The sequence below is a fragment of the Neopelma chrysocephalum genome, unplaced genomic scaffold, assembly GCF_003984885.1.
Source record: "Neopelma chrysocephalum unplaced genomic scaffold, ASM398488v2 Primary Assembly neopelma1_189, whole genome shotgun sequence".
Lineage (NCBI taxonomy): Eukaryota > Metazoa > Chordata > Aves > Passeriformes > Pipridae > Neopelma > Neopelma chrysocephalum.
The window spans coordinates 1038087-1058453 of NW_020897851.1; the positions used below are offsets into that span (position 1 = coordinate 1038087).

At 46.8% G+C, this 20367-nt stretch overlaps 1 long non-coding RNA gene across 1 annotated transcript in view; it reads right to left on the reverse strand.

Moving 5' to 3' along the window:
• Window positions 1-2130: 2130 nt before the first annotated feature.
• LOC113976956 overlaps window positions 2131-20367 on the reverse strand; it is a 32096-nt gene continuing 13859 nt past the window's right edge. Inside the window, exons 2-3 of the long non-coding RNA XR_003537233.1 lie at window positions 9568-9617; window positions 2131-2224 (exon numbers count right to left, since the gene is read on the reverse strand). This is a non-coding gene — a long non-coding RNA (uncharacterized LOC113976956). The remainder of the gene's footprint in view (window positions 2225-9567; window positions 9618-20367) is intronic.

A 20367-nucleotide genomic window follows, 5' to 3' on the forward strand; every position in this document is an offset into this window, starting at 1 on the left:
AGCGAGGAAGAAACTAAAGCTGTCAGAGCCCTGTGAGTTGTTCTCCACATTTCCTGCTCCTCCAGCTGCAGAACACGAAATGAACAGTGGCCACCCTTCCCCTCCCGGCCTTGGCCACTCCAAAGGGTCTGTAAAAATGCAGGGGGGATGCAGGGGGTTATTCCCTGGGACGATCCCAAGGGAGAGCACAGAAAAAGACTTAGGAAACAAGTTACACAAAATTATTCCAGATTTGTGACTTGAGAATCTCGGTCCACTCGCTTTACCCAAGAGGAAGCTGAGTCCAAAATCTATCCAGAAGAGGCGATTCTGAGGAGAGGTAGCTTTGAAAATCAAAGTAAAAAGCATAACAAGGCCCAGGGGACCAGAAACCAACTAAACCCAGACTAGAAACAGGCACTTGCTATTGCCAGGCAGGGGGAGGTACCATGGGAACCACTTTAAAGCAACTCTGTGGGTTCTGGTTTCTTGGTATCTTTTTATCAATTCCCTTTAAATTCTTGGGCAAAGAGAATTACAGTCTAATTTGAGAAGTCAGGAGAATTTTGTAACCTGATTTGCAAGAGGTCAGCTGGGAAGGTTGTAAGGAAGTTCTCCAGCCCCAACACCACCACCCTGAGCTTTCTCACTCCAGAACATCCCTCAGAGCTGACACCCCACCAATGCCCCGACAGCCGTGGCCACTATCCCAGTGCTCCAAACCCCATCCAACCTGGCCTTGGACACCCCCAGGGATCCAGGGGCAGCCACAGCTTCTCTGGGCAACCTGTGCCAGGGCCTCCCCACCCTCACAGGGAAGAAATTCTTCCTCATATCTCATCTAAATCTCCCCTCTTTTAGTATTCCTTCATGACACACTCATCACACTTGTACATTTTCATCCCACATGTGGGATCTCCATCCCTTGCCAAGTACCAACAGCTGAGGGATAGGGACAGACACGTGAGTTTTTCCTACTGGTTTCATAGAATTATTTCTGCTTTTCTTGCTCGTTTTTGGAACAGAGATAGATTAATTCCCATAAAAATATTTCAGTTATTATTCCCAGGGTATTGTTTGCTCTCCCCTTTCTTTTTGTACTTTTCGTAGCAGTGAAAAAGGAATGAAGAAAAATAAATGACATTATCAGCCATTTTGAGAACAAAACTGAAAGTTTTCAGAAGTCTCTTTATTTAGGGGCTTTAGAGTGTTCATTACTTCCATGACATCAAAGTGGTTTTCTCTTGAGTAAGCAGTCAACTTTTATACCATGGGACAGATGAAAAAAGCAAATTTCACAGAAAATAATCATAAAGTAATTTTTCCAAGTGAAAGCATTTAAAAATTAAATCCATAAAAATAAATTTAAGCACTTCTTAGCTGAAGTGCTAAGATGGTTTAAAAGATACAAAAAAGTGATGTTTGTACTGGCAGGAATAGCTGGAGGTCACATTGGCAACTCACTTCTCCCTTCCCCATTTCTGTGTTTGACACATTTATCAAAACACGTGGCCAATTTTAAATGAAGTGCAAGTCTAAAGGTCTGGAATTGGGAAGCACCATTGGGATGCTCCAGCACAGCTGCCCATGTCCTCTGCCAGGAGCTGCAGAGTGACCCTCTGGTGTTTAACCTTCAGTTCAGGTTGGATCTCAGGGAAAGGTTCTTCCCCCAGAGGGTGGTTGGCACTGCCCAGGCTCCCCAGGGCAGTGGGCACAGCCCCAAGGCTGCCAGAGCTCCAGGAGCTCTGAGGGACAGGGGGGGATTGTTGGGGTGTTTGTGCAGGGCCAGGGGTTGGACTGGATGGTCCTGTGAGTCCCTTCCAGCTCAGGATATTCTGTGATTCTACAAAATGTTTTTAATCCCACCTGCTGTCCTGAAGTGCTCTCAGGAAGGCAGCTCACTCCAGCCCAGCCCCTGCCCCATTCCCAGCCCCAGCATTCCATGGACATCTCCTCACACCTCAGTCTCCCTCAGGGAGAAACTACAAACAGGACCAATAATATCAACCCCAGCAGCACTGAATAAAACAAACCCTGTGCTGGATGTCAGATTTCTGTGGAGCAGTCCCCATTCCCTTCCCCATCAATCACCCGCCCCCCTGCCCAGCTCTGTCACTGTATAAACCAATTTATGATAATGTCCAAGTCAATACCTGCTTTAAATGGTTCAGTGAACCAGGGAAAACATTGCACCAGCTTCCCATCCTGGTGTGCCCTGCTGGCCCTGTCAGGGAGAGGGAACTGTCTGAACAGGAAATACAAGAGAATTCCTGTCATTCCCAGGTTATTCCAGAGGTACAAAGTCTGACTGTTCCTCCCCACCTGCAAAGCCCCTTCCCTCGGGAGCAGTGTGGGACACTGCAGGGTCCAGGGGTGCTCAGCACCCACAGCAGCCAGGGCAGCACCCACTGAGGCCACATGTGCTTTCCTGCAGCAAATCCAGGTGTTGCTGCTCAGCTCCTGTGGCACAGCCCAGGCCAGGGCTGGCAGAGCAGACAGGGAGGTCCCAAGGTGGGCTCAGTGTCTCCAGGGGACGGGCACAGGGACAGGCACTGGCACAGGAGGGCTCGTCCTGCTGGGCCCCGTGTCTGAGGCTGCACCTGGTTCCTGCCAAACACCATCAGAAACCTCGTGGCTTCAGTGTTTCAATCAAATAAAACGTTTCATTCCACACGAGATCGCTTTTCCCCCCTTGGTTTTCGGGTCAGTTCTCTGTCCCCCTGCTCCCACACACAAACACAAGGCAGTGTTTAGGAAGGAAAGCGCCACTTCAGAGCATCAAGGCCAGAAGCTTCCTGCTGCAAACATCAGCACCCAGGGTTTAACAGGCTTTAAAAGTTGTTTCCATCAGTCTTCTGACTGAAATCCCATTTTTCATGCGTTTCATGAATTGCCAGGTTTCACACACCCCTTCTCCCACACTGGCAGAGGAAGGACAGCTCTGCAGAGGGTCAAAGAGAAGGAGGATTCTCCAGGAAGGAGGATGTGCTGAGGCTAAGCTCCCATGGCCCAGGGTGAGGATGAGGGAGGCCGAGGGCTGCCCCCACTGCTGTGGATGCTCCCCTGGAAAAACAGGGCCCTCTGCTCTGGGCTTTGTGTCTCAGAGCTGGAGAAACATCTCTCTGCTTTCCAGCTCATTTTCTATCACTCCTCGAGCTGCAGAGGAAGAGCAGATGTTGTCAGCCCTCTGCCTCTCCCCACCACCACACTGCCCACAGGTCAAGCGAGGTGAGGGTGCCAGCTACACCTGAAACATTTTTTTTTTTTGTGAGAAGGGCTGCTCTGGGGTTGTGGGAATCTGCAGGTGTAACTTTTTTCAGATCCTGCACAAAACTCAGCTGGGCAGCTCTTACCAAAACACCAAAGCTTCATCTGGTTTCCTCCCAGCTCAATCTCACCCCCACGAATTCAGTGTCAGTGAGAACTGCATTTATAAACTCCAAATCCAGCTCCTCCCATCACCACCTTGGCTGGGTTCCATCCAGAGTTCAGTGATGGAAAAATAAAATTCCTGTTGACCTCGGGGGCTTTGGAGCAGACCTATTGATTAGTGACCTCTCCCTGGGACTGTCCCATTGGCATCAGAAGTGCCAACTGGGCAGGAAAGTTTTATTCCATGTAAATAAGGCTGAGAGGATCGAGGCTGGTACCTTACAGACAGCACAGAGCATGACAGGACTTGGCTGTTCAGCCAGAGGAAAGGCAGCTCCAGGGGGAGTGTTTGCTCTCTGCAAACACACCAGGGATGAGCCCTGGGACAGGAGAAGAATCCTGAGACAACACTGCCTAAGAATGGGTAAATATAAGTTGGCCTTGGCTGGGCTTGGGCTGGAAGCACAGACATTTCCAGCCAGCTTGGCTGGGGAAAGCTTTTGGGAGCACAGATGGAAACGTGTGTTTGATCAGTTTATTAAGGGATGTGTCCCTCCAAGCACTGCAGAGCTGCACCGAGGGAAGAGCCACATCTCCACCTTCCACAGCACCACTGCACCCTAATGGTTCTCAGACAGGGAAAGGAAGAAAGGCAGGGCAGAAGGAAAATGTCTGGGAAATGCTCCTGGCCCAGCCTGCCCACCCCCTCTGTGCCCCTTGGCCACCGCTCCCCTCCAGCAGCATCTCAATATTGACACCTCCAGGTCTCAGCTGCTCCCCTCTCCTGATCCATCTGCAGCAGATGGTGCAAATGACACCCCTTTTATTTTCTGGATGAATCCATATCACCCTGCCAAGATGCTAATGTTTGTTGCTGGTTGTACATTGTGTCAGCAGCCACCAGCTCTGCTTTGCAACGGAGCAAAACTGCAGCCACAGACAGGTTAAGGTTGTAAGGAATTATTAGTTATAGCAGGTTAAAGTTAATGAAGAGGTTTCAATAACTAGCTTTGTTTTGATTCCCTGGTTTTGCTTGTGGTTTGTTGGGCCTGTTTGCAGCAGCACATTTTGATGCTGCACATCATCAGAGGCAGAATCCTTCTGATTCCCTTATCAGTTTGTAAATCCAATCCTTGTCACAAATTTTCCAATGATGGTAAATAGGTACCTCCTCACTCAGACTGCTCCTGAGTTGAAGCAACCCCCTGGCAGAGCAGCAGAAGACCTCTCTGGGTTTCAGTGCTCCCCCCCCAGAGCCCATCCTGAGGGCACAGCAGGACAATGGTCTGGGTCTCCCTGCCCCTGACTCCAGATGGAGTTTCCCTCCTTGACAAGAGCTTTGCACTTTTGATTCATGCTTAATTTGTCAGCCACTCCAAACCCCCGAGTCCTTTCTGTCTTTCCCCCTCACCTCTTCAGACTTCACATCGTTGCAGTTCAGCCTGGGCTTTTCAGACACATCTCCATCTCTCCTTTTTATTTCAGCTCTGACCTCACAGTTCCCGTGATCCCCTCCTGCTCCGTGTCATCCATATCATTTATAAGATCTTCATCCTACAAATCACTAATTAAAATAGAGAAAAGAGACTGGAGAGCAAGGCATTTCCCTCTGGGACTCTCACTGGAAAGGCTCTCCCAGATCTTCAGGCAAACACTGACAGCTGCTACTGAAATTAATTTCTCAAGCAGCTCTTTGTGCATCTACACTGAGACACATCTCCCTGGCTTACCTGGACAAAAAAGGTGTATCATAACTATTTGCTCTCTTCTTACCACCAGGTCAGTTAATTAGATTCATCTGACTCACTTTTGACCAATCCACAGTGGTTGTTCTGTTTTGATTTTAGTTGCCTCTTCTGAGTTATGGATTGATTTTTTTTTCATTATTAATTTCAGAGCCTTTCCAAGAACTCATTAGGCTTTTTAATCAATAATACACTAGACTGTACTTTTATCTTTTGTATTTAGGATCTATATTTGCATTTTGATAGTTCTGAGACCACCTCTGAGCTCAACAAGCTATTAAAAATAATTGTTCCTTGTTCCCAAATAGTTTTGATTAATTCTTTCTAATTCTAAGGAGAATTTCCTCAGATCCTGTGGCCTGACCTATACAGCAGATCCAAACAAACTCTTGTCTGTTTGTTCTCTGTTCTGGTCCTTATTCTACCCTCTGGCCAAAATTAACCATATTATCAAGGCATTTTAAGTGCTTCTCTAAGCAGCCACTAGATCTGTATTCCCTCTCTGATCTTATTTCCAATGTATTTGTAGCACTATTTCTTCCTGGTTTTTACCTCACTTGCTAAACCAAACAACACTTTTTGCCTGAGGCTCTTGATTTTACCATTATGTGCCTGTGCTGTGCCTTCACCTTCAGTTCTTGTCAAGTGCTTTTGTACCCCTCCAGATGTTCGTGTCCAAAGCAGCTCCTGGTTCTGCCCTGATGGTGTTTGCTCTATCCTGCCTCCCCTGGGGATGGAATGGATTCCCCCAGAGGATGCTCAGCTGCTCTGTGTATGTGGCTTCTCTCTCAGGACCTGCCCTTTCTAATCCCAAGGACCATCATCCCATGGGATTCAACTCCCTGCATCTCCAGTGGTCCCCTCCTCCAGAGTTCATCACACCCAAACTGCTGCCTGTGCTTCTTCCTTTCCTGCAGGAGCACCTCTGCCATTCCATAGTCAGTCTCTCCCAGATTTCCCACCCACCTCCAATTCTCCCCCAATCCTTCCCGTGGCACAGTGTCCCTGACTCCAGAGCTGCTCCAGTTCCCTCTGCCACCGCCCACAGGCCCTTTGCTTCCTAAACCTCTTCAGTTCTCCAGGCAAGGGCACCCACAGCTTTTAGAATCAATCCAATGAGTGTGGAAAGAGGAAAACTAGGAGAAAGGTGTGAGGGGACATTCTGAAAGCCCCAAGTGTGACCCAGTATTTATTTCCCACGAGCAGTCAGTGACAGGTACTCGCAGCTCAGAGGATCTGTCGGGTTGCAGAGCAGTGAATGTTTCCTCTCCTTCCCCCCCTGCTGGTGTGCTGATATCCACAACCACAGTCGAGAAAGAGAACTGGGAGCTTTCAGCTACTAATTCTGAATTACAGGCAATCAGTTGCTTTCCCAAGTCCTACAAATCCCCCAGCAAACCAAAGTGAGCCTCCCCGGCGTGGGGCTCCCAGGGATTTGCTGCTGTTGCCCTCTCACACTCTTTGATCACTTCCCCTCCCTGGCTGTCAAAGTCACGAGCACTTCACTTTCTAAAGAACAATGTACATGAGAGGGATGAAGCAAAAAAAAAAAGCACCTTGCAATTAAATATTTTAATAGACGTTCTGAAGATGGTTTCGAAAGGATTTAAAATGAATATTAACAATATATGCATCAAGGGGCTCAGGCTGAACAATACCTACCACTTTGTCTGCTAAAGAATGAAGTGTAAAAATAATATCCTCTAATATTTTATACCAGCACCCCTTTTTGACTCTCCCAGAGGAGACACCTCAGAATTGCTGTGCACAGCAGCTCTCCAGCCTTCCTCCATTCCATCCCAAGCTCAGGAGGGCTTTGGGGACCCTCACTGAAGCTTTGCATCTCCAGGTTGTCACCTCCTGGGACGTGCCTGGCACAGCCCTGCACCACCTGCCTTCAGGTGCAGAGACATCAGCCTCTGCCTCCTCCCTGCAGGGCATTCCCAGCTCACCTGGGATTTAATAACCTGGCAACCAAGGAGCCAAAGACAAAGGGAGGAGGAGCACGAGGACCAAAGGAATCCCAGTGCTGTACATCCCTCACCTTATGTGCTGCCTCTGGTCTGGGACCACCAGGAAGCTGGGATTCCCATTGTCCATTTTCATTGGATTTTAATGGAAAAGAGTTTCAGCAAGGCCCTGGAGGCCCTGCTTGATAACTCCAAACCCAGATTTATGGCTCCTCACTAGTGCTGAGTGTTACTCAGCAGCAGCCCCAGCGAGGCGGGGGGGTTTTTCTGGGTGCAGATCTGCTGGCAGGGAGACAAGGTCTGGGGATGGAGTCAGAGCATCCACCTCAGTCCCTTCAGCTCCTGCTTGGGCCCCCTCTTTCTGTGTTAATAAACACAGACATCCCTTGGCATGGCACAAAGGGCTAACAAGTTACAAACACAGTCTCACAGTTGATAAAAAATATCTGTTAAACACAGATGCTCTTGGTATTAGAGATAAATAACAAAGTTTTCATGGGTATAAATAAACAGCTCTGTATACAGCCTCGTTTACAACTTCCCTCTAATTTTGCTCTCTGTTTTGCTCCAGTTTAGGCAGATGTTCTTTAGAACTTCTGTGGCAGAGCCACAGCTCCAGGAAAGGCCCGTGCTGGCACAGGCACTGCCACCAGGACTCACAGGACACTGCCCTGAACCACAGCCCAGCACAACCCAGACCAAAACCCCTCCACCACCAGATCATCCCCACATCTGAGGCTCAGCAGACTCCGGGCAAGGAAACATTATTTCCATTACATTTGGCTTAAACCCACTGATTTATAATTAAGTTACTGATCCACGCGTTGGTGTAAAACGACTCTACAACGTAAGTGCAGCAATAACCCAGAACTGAATCTTTAAATAACAATTGTCAAGTGAGGAGATATATATAGAATATATCAAAACTAATAGTGTTCATCCATCTTTCAAAACAAGTTAAATGTGCCTGTTTCTTCTGGAAAATCTGTGTTTGCTCATTGAACGTTTTATTTTCATTACATTTGAACCTTTCAGCAGAAATAAAATACACAATCAAAGTAGGATGGTTGTTTTGATCAGTTTTCAGGCATTTATACATTATGAGAAAAGAAAATGCATTAAGATTCACAGAGACATTTGTGCTGGTGACCACTGGGAAGAAGCAATATAAACTGAGGGGAACGTGTAATCAGGAATGACAGCTCAAGCACAGATCTTATTAAACAGATAGTGTAGAACAGGCTTAGAAAGAAAGGAAGAAGTCCTGGCATTTGGGATATCTATAGGGAGTTTGGACAGGGAATTGCAAACCAGCAGGAGGGAGCAAAGCTGTTCGAGCCACGGGAGAGCAAACACGGGGGACCCTGAGCGTGGTGACTCACTCCTGAAACGTCACCCCCAGCCTGCTCTGACCTGCAAAGGTCACCCCCAGCCTGCTCTGACCTGCAAAGGTCACCCCCAGCCTGCTCTGACCTGCAAAGGTCACCCACAGCCTGCTCCCAGGGCAGCTGGCCTGCAAATTGGGAATATTCCTCTTTAAACAAGGCTCTCAGGGGTATGGCCTGGCTGTTCCTTGGAGCAATCAAGGAACACCCAATCAAAATGCTGACCTTGCATTCCCAGCTTGGAAGAGCTCACTATCTGGTGAATTTGGGGTGAAACAGAGAATGTCTCACCCATCCCCAGCTGGAAGTCTGGGAGTGTGACCCTTCGCCCTGGGAACTGCAGCCCCTCAGCAGAGCCAAAGAGAGGAGGAGCCATCCCATCCTCAGCAGTGCTCTACCTGACTGTTTTAAAAGTTCTGCACCAACCCAGGCACAGCCACTGCCCTGGCACTGCTGCAAACCAGCCCCTTCCTCCAGCCCTGTCCAGACACAAATACAGAGGTTTTGTCCAGAGCCAACCCAGGGTCAGCAGTCACTGACACCGTAAATGTCTCAGCTGTGCCTGGATTTTCCCAGCACAGCTCTGGGGAACTGAGCACCCAGGGAACTCCCCTTCAACCTCAGCTAAGCTCAGACATTTTCAGACCAGACACACCCAGGATTGTTTTGAACAACTCAGGGGATGCTCAGGCCACCCCCGGCCAGGCAATGGGAGCAATGCAGAAAAGGGAACAGCAACGAGCTGGGATATAAAACTGCTTTGTGTCCCAGGTACAGCACCACTCATGCAAATATTCATCCAATTGAGTGTTTGTCCACATGGTTTCCTGCACTTGTGAGCCATGGACATTTGTTCACAGAGCTTCAAATATCCAGGGAGGAAGAAAAAACACCTCTCTCGTTCTTCACCCACAGACACCCTTGGTGTAAGAGAACCTAAGCAGCCAAACTGAATCCAACAGTGAATCCCAAATTCTGCAAGGAATTAATTCCTTTAAAATACAGGGAATACATCTGAGGGTGACCATTCCTGGGTAATGTACAACTGCTCATCCCACCACTGGGGTGAATAAATATTTTTGATAAATATTTTGAATAAATAGTTCAGAGACTTACCTGTCTTTCAGAACAGCAGAAACTTTGGGTCATCACTGGCAGCAGGAGACCTGAAAGGTAAACAGATTTGGTTGTTCAAAAAGCACATTAAACATATTTTCCATGAGGAATTCCACAGGAAACTGAACTGTTCTCTGTCAGAGCTTCCTGCACACTGCTTGGCACCATCTGCAAACCACTCCATTATCACCAGCCCTGGGTCAGACAGGAACACAGAGAATCACAGCCAGGAGAGTTTGAAGAAGTGTTGCTCCTAAAGCAATTACTTATCTTAAATACTTCCAAGCCTTTGTGAACAGATGTAACCTCATAAAGAACCCTTCATCCCCAAGTTTCTCAGCTCACTGTATCTTCACATTCATTGCTGACGCTCCCACATTTCCTTCTGGATCCTTTAAAGACATCTCATTTATCTTTATTGGATTTCCTTTCACTTGGTTTTAAAGTTAAGCCACGCAGGAGAAGTTAAGCTGTAGCAGAGGAAAAGTAATCAGTGCATAAAGTCTGAATCTTAACAAAGGGTGTCCCAGCTTGCTGAAAACGCAGAATACAGTGAAGAAAAATGTGCTAAAGAGGCTGCCTCAAACAGGGCTCTTTGTGGGTGCTGTCACAGTGAAAGAGTTGGGAAGACTCAGTGCACTTCAGGAACCTGGCTCTGAAACACCTGGAAGTTCCCAAGTTGTGCCCAGGACTGGCACCAACACAGAAAGCAGAAAATGAGAACAGAAGTGTTGGTTCTGAACTGATGGCTGCTGCAGCAGGAGCCGTGGCCAGGGGGGACTGTTGGGCATCAAAAGGCCAGAGGTGAGGTCAGGACTGGGAGAGCAAACACAGGGAACCCCAACAGGGATTTATTAAACAAAGTTGTCATTAGCAAATGTACGTAAGCGCAGCTGGAGGCCAAAGGAAAAGGCCTCACTGAGCTGGGCACTTCAGAAACACAATGCTGTCTTTATGTATTTATACAGCACATAGGGAAGGGATCATTATCCAGCTCTTGGAATCACAGCATGCATGTACACTGATTGGGAATAAATCACAGGTAAAGAAGACAAAGGCAGCCCCTCTCCTCCCTGGGCAATAAACAACACAATACTTGTAATCAATACTGATAAGCACAAATACATTATTTTGATTAATGGTCCAGGGCCTTTGTTGTTAAATAATTTTAAAGTTTTCTACTGGGGGGAATTAATCCAGTAAAGCCATTAATCAGAACATGAGAAAGATTAAAAAAAAATACTTACTGAATGGCTTAATACAATAAACTACCCTGAAATGGACAACAGAGAATCCCAGAGTGGTTTGGGTTGGAAGACACTAAAGACCATCCAGTTCCAGCTCCCTGCCATGGGCAGGGACACCTTCCGCTAGACCAAGCTGCTCCAACCCATCCAACCTGGCCTTGACATTGTGTCTCACTCAGGCACATGAACACAAGACTTTGGTCAGTCTGAGGCTACAGAGCTTTAGGGGAGAGCCCAGGAGAAGCCAAACGGGATCAAATGCATTGAAAAAAGTAAAGCCCTTTTTTACCATTACTCTCCTCTAGTGCTTTTCCTCTATTCCCATGCCCCATATAACTTTGGACACAGCCCTACAGCAAGATTCACCTCCACCTTTGGCTCATCTTGCAGCTCAGCTGAGTGCTGTCTGCAGACACGGCACAGACACTGCACCAGCCAAGTGCACAGAGCAGGTTGAACCCTGCGAGAAGTCCTTGTACAAATAACACAAACTGGCCCAGAGACTCCCCCTGGCCCAGCTGAGCAGCCTGGCTGAGCCCCTCAAGGATTAGCATTGCTGGTGCATCCCCGCTGCCGGCACAGACGGATCTGCAGCGCCAGGAATCAACCAGCGACAGGAACTCACCCCTGGTTTGCATTTTGATCTGCAAATGAGCTGCAGAGCACGACTCCCCCCTGCCACTGGCACTGCTGGAGCACATCCATCACAGCACCAACTGGTGAGTGCTGCTTGCTCCCCCTCTCCCCTCCTCTGTAAATCTCTCCGCTGAATTATGGGAGGCTTCACATTTAAGAGAGCCAATTAGAAAATATGGATGCTCAAGGTACACTCGTGCTGCTTACCTAAAATTGATTAAAGGCTGGAGCAAATAACTCCTCCATCATCTGTCCCAAGGGTGCAAATATAGACACTGCCAAATGTTTGGTTTTACTTCTACCACTACATTAAAACAGCAGAGCTCATAAACAGCACTTTGGGGAATACGGGCTCGGCTGCAGGGCTTTGAATCTGCCGTGATATACTGACATTATCTGAAGTTTATCTTTATTGAGCTTCAAGTATGATATGGTAAAAGGGAAAAAAAAAAGTAGTAAAACTTCCATGAAATGAGTTACAGATGCAGCTGCTTTAACAGAGATTGCAAAATCCTGCAGTTATTCCACATGCTGCCATTCAGAGTGTGCTCCAACCTGTGCTCCTGCACTCCAGGGAACAGAGGGAACGGGGCACAGCTCCAGAGGAAGACACCCCCCAAGGAGACACGTCATCATCCTGCATCATAACGTCTTTTTGGCTGGTCTCCATCGTGACTCACATTTTAGCAGCTCTTTTGGTGCCATTATAACTTCTGGAGTCTCCCCATCTCAGTGGTACCACACGTCAGAACAGCTGCAATAATTCACTGACAGTGGAACTGGGTGGGACTGGCTGCAGGGAGAGTCTGGCCATGGGTTCCTTTGCCAATTATTTCTCTAATCCACCTGTGATCTGTTTGTGAGCACGAATCCATCCCATACTATACACACCTGCAATTTCTTATCACTGAGACTGGAGTCTGTTGCCACAGTTTCAATTTACACTTCAATATCACAAGAAAGGGATGGAGGATCTGTCTTGCCCTGACCAGCATCTCAATGTTCTGGATTACAAAACTGCCTCCCCAGAACTGAAGAACTCACTTATGGTGCCCTGGTTTCATGCAGAACTGGGTAAAGAAAAGATATTTTGAATCACTGATCATTCCAAGAAGTGTTGTAAGGGAAAAAAAAAAAAAAAAAAAGCCTGACTAAAAAAAATGTTAACACACTGATGAATCAAAAAGTTCAGATGTCTGGTTTAGGCTAAATATATCTATTTTTTTCTCTTAGCAATTTTCAATCTTACACTTATCAATGTGACACTGAATGTTCTCAGAAGAAAATGGCAAATAAAAAAAATTCTGAATGAGACATCAATAAATCAAGCAAAATAATACAGTTTTAAAGCCTCCATCTGCTGTATAACTCACAATTAATGTGTTTTCAAATTGTGCTGGGATTAAATTTATATTTCTATTGAGAAAGTCTTGTGCAAAAATGTTCTCCACTCTCAAATTGAAATATTAGAACAAGAGCTAATAACAAATTCTCCTCCAATCCTAATTTCTAACAACCCCCTTGAAATTAATTTTTATTTCCTGATATCCTTAAGAATTTCACTTCCACACATTTAAATTGGTGAAAAGAAGCTCCTTGAACACAATCTCATCCCACAGTGAGGGACACAGAGAAAACAGGTCCCACCAGGAAATCTCTATTTCTGCTTCAAAACCATATTTTACTTTTCACTCAACATATTTTAAAATTGCAGGTTTTCACCAAGGCCTTGGCTCTCCAGCCATATTTCCCATGGGATGGGAAGAGCCTGGAAGGATCATCCCCAGACCAAAGCCAGGTAAGTGTGACAGCCTCGGTCTGCAGCAGCCTGGGGAGAGAGCACAGGGAATTCTGGAAAATGGGAGAGGCTTCAGCCAAGGACACAGTTCTGGCCCAGGCTGTGTGACCACATCCCACAGGCACAGGGTGCAGTAAAGTCACACTCACTGGTTTGTTCTGGAATCCAGAGTTCCTCTCACTGCCTTAAATTCACCTGGCTCAGATGCCGTGCCCAGATTCCAGGGTGAATATCAAATATTACCCCCTGTTGGACGGACATTAAGGAACCAGCATTAAAATTGCTTTGGAAATGAAATGCAGCGATGCCAGCAGGCAAATGAACCTCTCGGCCACTCCTGAGTTAATCTGGGCTTTCACAGCACCATTTAAGCTGTCTGGGGGAAATAATTGAGTGGAAATCTGTTTAAAGTACTGCACTTTGATTTTATCTAGGAATACAGATAATCAATCTCTGGGCTGAAAGCTGTGGATTACAAAATGTACCAGAGCAAATGGGAATTTTATTGGCTCAGAAATAAACATGAAGGGGCAAGCACAGAGATGACCTTGTGGTGGATGGATGGCAGGGGGGAGGCAAGGCAGCCAGCCCTGCTCCTCAATCATCCCCTGCATCTTCTCAGGGAGCAACCCCAGCTGCTAAAATGGGAACCAGCCCCCCCAGGGCTGAGCTTAGGAGTTACCTGTGCTTTGGACAACACTCCCAGGGACATGGTGGGGTCCTTGGGGTGTCCTGTGTGCTGGACTTTGATGGCCCTTGGGGGTCCCTTCCCATTCAGAAGATTCTGTGATTCTGAGCCATGAGCTGGGAGCTGTTTCCCACTGCTCTGTGCCCTCTTTCCTCCCTCCCACCCTCCACAGGGGCTGGTTCCAACCTCCCCCTGCAGCCAGAAGGTGCCTGTGGCAGGCACAGCCAAACCAGGGATGGTTCCCCCTGGAACAAGGGGCTCCAGGAGAGCTCCTTCCCCCCCCTGCACATGAACTGCACTGTACCCACACTGCAGCACGTGAGACACTGTTTGTGAGCTGCAATAGTCAAGTCTGTCCAACACTAAAAAGGCTTTTGAAAAATCTTTCCCCTCCTCAAAAAATTTCTAAGCCACGTTGGGCTTTTTTGTGAAATAGCTTTTTCCTCCCTTTTCAGTGTAATACAATATGTTATTCAAGAGCCAGAGAGTTGTCAGTTTTTATGTTATGATAATCTTCTCGAGCATCCAGCTCTATTCTGCTCCTTCCCTTCGTGCTGTCACTCACATTCCAGCCTGTCACAAAAGAAAATGGCTGAATACATTAATTACAACTTGTTAGTCCTCCATATAGTTAATGCTATTGAGGAAATCAAATCACTTGGAAAATAGCTAAAGAGAAACAGTTGCTGGTATTGCAGAATCTTTATGTGTCGCACTTCAAAGCTGGAGCTTTGCAAGACAACAAAAATGATTATTATAGAGAATGAGAAAATCAAATACAACTTGATCCTCTACCCTTGGACTGTTTTCTGAATGCATTACAATATATGTTTTCTATCCTGGCAAGAGCAGTTGGACACTTTTCACATATTACCTTCTTTTATGGTCTAATCACAAATACCAGTTCAGAAATTACAGCATAAAAACTTTCTGAAGCCAGGAAGAGATCCAAGTCCCCACTCACACAAACATCCCAGACAACAGTGGTGGCTCCATTAACGTGAATAAAAGATAATTCTGTTGGGTCTGAGAAGACAAGTTGCCCTGGGATTAGTGAGGGGAGGTATTGACATTGCAACCCTCAGGAAGGCTCATCAGCCTGACTCCTGTGGCTCTGTGCAGGGCCAGAGCTGGATTCCTGCTAGATCCAGAGGGGCCTTCATACTGATAATATTATGGAAAGAACAAAGGCACAACTGGCTTCAGAGCTGGAAGTCTGTACTGAATAACTTAGAAGCCAGGAACTTGCCAAAAGTCACCTGCCAGGTCAATGACAGCTGGGGAAAGCCCTCAGCTCCTTGGGGAGAAAAGTTAACATAAACTTATAGCAGGTGAACTGTACCCCAGGGCAGATTTATTGGAAACATTGGCAGCAGCAAGAATTAAACAACTCCATGACTAGAGTCCAACCCTTCCCCATGCTCAGGAGGGCTGTTCTGGGTGAACAGGACAGGGAAATCACTGGCTGAACTGGCACCAAAATGTATTGCCCAATTTAACAGAGCAGATGTCAAATAGCCATTAGCATTACAATGATTAGTAAACTGAAGTTATGTCTTATGGGTTTACTGCCTTAGATTAAGCATTAACCTGCCTTAATTAAATTGCATCCCAGTAATTGATTTCACAGTGCTGAACTGTAAATAACAAATTGCAGATGATCTGGGTTTTTATCTGGCAAGATAATGTAAATCAGCCTTAACACGTTGCATTACCACCTTGTCTCCATCCCTTGTTCTCTCTGCTGCTTTTACCTCCACACACAACCTCCTCTGACTTTACACGTGCATTTAATCACTGCTGCTTTCTCCTCTTGAGCTGCTGGCAGGGCTGGGTATTTGTGGGGTAGGCAGTGTCTGATCCCTGTATCTGATGCCTTCTCCTCCCCCTGTCAATCCCCTGAACAGACCCTCAGCCCTCTGTTCACTCACAAACAGCTCCCAGGGCTGTGGAGGGACCCAGAGAGCACAGTGAGATGGGACTGGGGCAGTGAACAGCCATGGCAAAGCAATCCTCACACCACATGGGCTTCTCCCAGCTCTTCCTGCACTGGGCAACAGCTACTCAAATAGAATATCAACAATTATACCAGTTTCATTTGCTTTTGACTACACTGCTCAATGTGACCAAACACTGACCCATTCACTGTCCTGATACACAGTCAAGCTCTTCCCTAAATAAGGCACTGACACCCCTGGTGTCAATTATAGCCTTTCAAAACAAGGATCAAGAGCAAAACCAGAAGCTTGGGGCAGGAGGGCAAGGCAGAAGGAGAGTGAGCTGCTCTCAGTTCAGACTGCAGAGCTGAACAGGGGAGACCAAAGAACCACCCACCTTCAATCAGCACCAAAACAGGACATGAGGGTGCAAAGGGAGCAAACTGGAAAGGAAAAACAAGAAGATGTAAAGAGCTATGATGAGACAGGGGTCTTGGGAAGCTGGAGAACAAACAGGAACTGCAGTAATAGTACAGCTGCTGAATGTGGAGGTGGGAAAGCAGCTCTAAGGGCCCTGAGGAGCTGCCACTGTCACTTGATGGTGATCCAAAGGATGATCCTGAGGACAAGTGGACCAGGGAAAGAAGGAAATTAAAAGCTCTGGCATGATGTATGCAGCACATCAGAGGTTGGTGAGGGGGCTGCACAGACCCCCCCAGGCTCACCCTGCCTGCAGCCCTGCCCTGCTTTGGGCACTGCACTGCTGGGGAACTTGGCTGTGACTGAGCTTGAAATTCAGTGACTAGAACCAATTTTAATAACATTTTAGGTTAGAATTGAAAAAACAGTGAAAAGCCATAAACCACCAGGTAAACCTTAAGTGCCTTGTGTGGCTTTTTTCCCAGAGGAGCCATTAACCAGCAAAGCCCCTGAGCCCCAAGGGCACCATATTCTTCCTTGCAAGGGCTCTGTATTTCCCCTGACCTTCCCCTCTGCCCTCCAGAGAAGCTGTCAGTCCTGGTACAGCTCAGTGCCACCCACAACAGCAGGTTGAAAAACTGCTTAAGACACATTTTTATAGTGCCCACCTTGGTGCTGCCACCTGCCAGGAGTATCTGTGTGACCCAAAACCCTCCACACCTACCAAACCCTTTTGCCAAGGCAACTCACAGTGAAGTGCAAGCTCAGAGATGGACTGGGGAGGGGGAAACTCTCCCCAGGACACACAGCTCAGCTGGGAGGGTTGTGGCATTTTGAAAAATCACATGCACCTACATTTAACATGCAACTCGTGTCCCTGAGGTTTATTTCTGATAAAGGTGCTCCTGTAATGAGCAGTGTGAGGAGCCTCAGCAAGAGGCAAAGCTATCAGAGCTCCCTAAAACTCCTGTGATAGCCCAGGCAGGCACTGACTGCATCCATCTAGAATATGAGCTTAGAACAACACACTAATTATTCATGGGCTATTAGTGTTCCTTTTCCCTGCAGCACAAGACACAAAGAAAGCCTCAGAATCCCATTTTTCTCCACTTGCAAATGGCAGGAGCAGAATGGAGCAAATTATTCCAAAAAGCACCTCCGTGGAAGTGACAGCACCAACAAAACCCCATTAACAGACCCCAAACCACGTGTTCCTCATAACACATGAACAGCAAAACCCACCTCCTGCCACAGCCTGTCAAGGAAAGCAAGGCAATGTTTTCATTCTTTTCCCCCCCTTAAATGATTTACAGCTGCATCATTCCAAATCTTTCCACTGTGTTTGCTCTTGAGCCTGCACTGAATTCCTCAGTGTCACATTTTCAGCAGCTGGTTATCACACACCACTGCAACGATTCACAACCAGGAGATAAAACATGGGAACAGCAAGGGGAAGGGCAGAACATTCCCAGAAGGTGCTGCAGGAATCCCTCCACTGCAAAGCACAAGGTGGCCCCAAGCCCTGCTGCCTGGGCTCCACAGGGGATTTTGGGTTTAGTCACAGGAGTTACATCATATTAATAGAGTTGGTCAGCAGTTGTTTTATTCATGACTGCTGGGGGGAAAAAAACCCAACACCTGGAACATCAGCAAGTTCCCCCTTCCTCCAGTTGTGCAGTGGAACCCAGAGACTGATGTTTCCCCTTTTACTTCAGGTGGTTTGATACCCACTGAGGCTCCCAAAGAAGCCAGAGCTTCCCAGAGTCTGACTGCTCTCCTAGTGCCAAACAGCAACAACCACACTAAATTCAATTTTATTAACAGCAATTCTTCTAAGTTATCCACTAAAATGCCCATCTGTTACTCCCTGTTAGCAGGGGCTGTCCCCAGGTCACCTGTGCAGGTGTTGGCCAGGACAGCAGGGGCACAGCAGCCCAGGAAGGAGGGCTGAATGGGCAAGGAAAGGCAGGCACCACGGAGAAGGTAAAATATCATTCCCTGTGCCTGCTGACACTGCTCCCGAGCATCAGGCTCCATCAAAACCTGACAGGTGACACCTCCACTGCATTTCCTGGAAATCAGCAGCTGTAGAACAAGGCAGCTGCTCCCACCAGCACGCAGGAGAGTCAGGAGATAAAAGCCAGACACAGATGGATGAGAAAAAGACACTGGCAGATACTCAGGGGTTCTGAACACAAGTAGCAGCAGGAGGGATCAGAGCTGTGCTGCAGAGCTGCCAACAGCAGCCAGGGGGGCAGAGAGCCCAGGGCTGAGCCCACTCTCCAACACCAGAGAACCCAGCTGAGCACAATGCTCGGGGTTTTCAAAGCACAAACCCAATCACTGTTTTCTATTGAATTATACAGAGGCACAGGTCTATCCAACTGAAGACAAACCATCCCTTATTAAACTGCCCCAGGATTAATTGCCATTGCAGAAACGTGCACTTCCTCCAGCTCCAGAAGCACAAGGAGTGTCTCATCCTGCAGGAAATGAGGATGAATTGAGTAGGAAAAAAAAAAACAAACTTCCTTGGTTATACCACATACTCCATCCAGCACTGCAGCGTGGGGCAGGAGGTGCTGAGGAAATTAGGGAAGGGAAGCAGCTCCACAAATGAAATGGTGATAGTTTATTTATGTTTGTCAACAGCACCAAGAAACTCCAGTGAAAGCTGCCCCCCTGTGCTGGTGCCTCTGCCATAGCAGAAGGCAACTGGGGAGTGTGTCTTTAAAATGCCTTTTGAGTGATTTTAAGTCATATATCAAAATGCTTTTGTTTGTATCTTCACATCAATCATTCACAATGGGAGATTCACCTGCCATTATATATGCAGATGTGGAGGACTAAGAGCTCCAAAAAATTAAACCTCCACAGATTAAACACTTTGATTGGGAGAGTTTGCATCTCTTGTTTGTTTTTAATTAGGAATTGTCAGTTCATAATATCCTGTTGCCATCCCTCCACAGAATAATAAATACAGTCTTCTTGCTATGACTAAGCAAGAGAAACACCACGTGGGCTAAATCTGGTTATCTGAGCATCCTGAACCCAAATCCAGAGGTTCCTGCTCTCACCCATTATTCAGTCAAACTCCCACTGCAATCAATAATTGGTTTCACTCAAGGAGTGAAAGAACTCACAGTGCTGATCTCATCCATTCATGTCTTTGCTTTCACCTCAGCAGATCCCACTAAATTTCACCATCTTCCCACCACTGTACTGATGCTCCTGCAGCAATTTACACCAGACAGGAGGGACACAAAGCATGATTTGTTCCAGCCTTGCTTTGAGTCACTGCAAATGATTATAAGTTATAAAGCAATTATCTGCACGGTTTACTGTTGTCTTTATGGGATGCACATCCAAGATATTACTGCCACATCATCCCAGAGAAGAGATTCCCAGTTTGTGCCAAATCTGCCACTCCCTTCAAACTGATCAAGACCTCACATGAAAAAATTCATCCAGCAGAATTACTGGATTCACAGACCAAGAAAAGTGAGATTTGCTTGTACAAACTTGAAGAAAAAAATCCAATATAAAAATGAAAGAACCCAGAAGGGTCATCTGGGAGCTGAGTGTCTTTCCAGCATCCAGCACGACAAGCAAATTGTGCCTCCAACCCACAGTGGCATTACCACCTGCAAACTACTCTGCACTTCATCATAATTCATCATTTAGGATACTGGATGTTTTAATTAGCTCTTCTCTGTTTCTAAAGAGAAATTCCTACCACAAGTAAAAACCTTTAGAATTATTGGCAAGTTAAAGAAAGGTAGAAAATAACTCATTGGGAGGTTTTTCTTTTTTCAAGTCATTAAATGATTGAGATGATAAAAGAAGGAAGAATCTGACAGATTAAACAGTTCTTGAGGAGACCTGTCAGCTTCAATAATTTCAAAGCATTAGAACTGTCAAGCTTTCAAAATAGAAAAGACTGTATCTATAGAAAACAAGGTTCTCCTAATTGGCACACATGAAAACCCAAATTGGGGCTAAAACTCTGATTAAAGGCTTTTGCTGATCACAGATATTTGAAAGCAGCTCCATCTGTGAAGGTGGTTCTCCCAC